Source organism: Hyposmocoma kahamanoa, unplaced genomic scaffold (assembly GCF_003589595.1).
Source record: "Hyposmocoma kahamanoa isolate Upper Pololo Valley unplaced genomic scaffold, ASM358959v1 78, whole genome shotgun sequence".
Lineage (NCBI taxonomy): Eukaryota > Metazoa > Arthropoda > Insecta > Lepidoptera > Cosmopterigidae > Hyposmocoma > Hyposmocoma kahamanoa.
The window spans coordinates 19,862,491-19,864,400 of NW_020653945.1; positions in this window are offsets into that span (position 1 = coordinate 19,862,491).

Genomic DNA, 1,910 nt, shown 5'->3' on the forward strand with positions numbered 1-1,910 from the left:
CTCTATTTAAAACAGTTAAAGTTAGTTAATGTGTCCGTACCTAAAGATGCGTAGCTAAAATGTCATTAAACAATTTCAACACACTAAAACTGGGTTATGATGTTTTTATGATAACACGAAATGAAAATAATTTTTCACATAGCCGCATTTTAGTTAGCGGATGTCAATATTTACGATGCCTCTCTTTAGAATCATTGTTTCTAAATCTCGATCACTGCGAAAATAACTTAATCATCTGTTTTATATCTGACACATCTCAGAGTTGGTGGAATAAGACCACATCTGTAAAATTATAACTTTCCATGCGAGAAGTATAAATATCATAAAGTCTGTCTTTTTTGGAGACGGAGTGAAATTACTTTTGTACGGTTGCCAAATTTCATAAAATTTTAAATAGTTATGTAGTTGTCGATGGTTTTATCGATAGATTGTGAAAGAAGATAACATTTTGCCATGACTGAAATGTGAATATTACGACGTTCTAATCATTATTAATTGCGTTATTACCTTCTTTATTCCTATTTTAACAGTTGACATACTTGTATCGAAAAGGAAAAGCTGTAAAATATGACTCCTCTTTGTATTTTTCATAAACATATTTCTAAATACAGTGTATGTACGAACTTACAAAAATTGACAATTCAAATCAACTTGTGTTCAGTAATTGGATGAATAATAACAACAGATAGGGAAACCCTGTGTCGCGGGTGCCATAGACACACACATAGACAACCCCAAATTAACAAAACTCAAGAGAAATAAATGTGATCAATGTTCGGTCGTTAGTTGATGGAATGTTTATCGACTGCAATCACTAGCTCCTTGCAAGCATGTCATTTTACGAACCTGTACGAACTAAATTAGTAGATAACTTTAATGCATTAATGCAAGAGTTATATAATTTCAAATATACATAATTTGTTTCAAGTAGTTCGTATTTTGTATGACTTTTAAGTGATAAAAGCGATTTGACGTGGCTTTATTTTATTATGACTACTAATTTTACAATTTAACATTCTTCTTTCGGTCGATTAAAAAGTCCGTAACACTGTATCCTTATGTATACATAAGGATTTTTCATGAAGTATTTTGCTTCCTCCTTCTTACAGTGTATGGTAAAAGCATGGAAGTAACTTTGTTTCCCGAAAATTATTAATTGGGATAATTTAGGCCCTGAGGTTTTTGAGACAAATGAGTACTGTTGTACATGTTTGCTAAACATTACGTGAGAATATGGAGACGTGTGAGTTTACTTTTCATTTAGAGTGTTTGGCCAATGATCCACCAAGATTTGCAACTTGGTTATCTAAAAACATTAAGTTTTCTAGCATTTTCGCTAAAGTGTTGTAAATATTACAGGATTTTCTCTATAGACGCATTTAATTGTTTATTATGATAATGTTTTAGCTGCAATAAATCTAGATTAAATCAAGTACGTAATATTATAATACATGAATGACAACAATTGATGAATGGGTTCTTTTATCTTTTAATCTTCTTTATTTGGATTGAAAAACATTCGATTCAATTGTTTTAACACTTTTCGTTCATGAGCAAGTGTGAGGTAAGAATAAATTTTATTTCTCAATAAAATCAATTAGAAAATATTTTGAATAACAAAAATTTAGTAAAAAAAGCATAAAAGTTGCATTGAAAATATTGTTGACGCGTTTACTAATTCGTTATCCTTGGTTAATAAACTATAGATAAATTGTAAAATCGTGTAGATATTTCCTAAATATTTGCTTTTACCAGTAAGCAGGTGTTTCTACATGATCTTTTTCTTTCCCCATGAATTAATGACAAATAAAACCTATTGCATAGCAAGTGATAAAACAATCTGCAGATTTGTTTGACAAGGTTATCTATTCTATAACTATCGCACTATAAGCATTCAAATTTATTGTGTG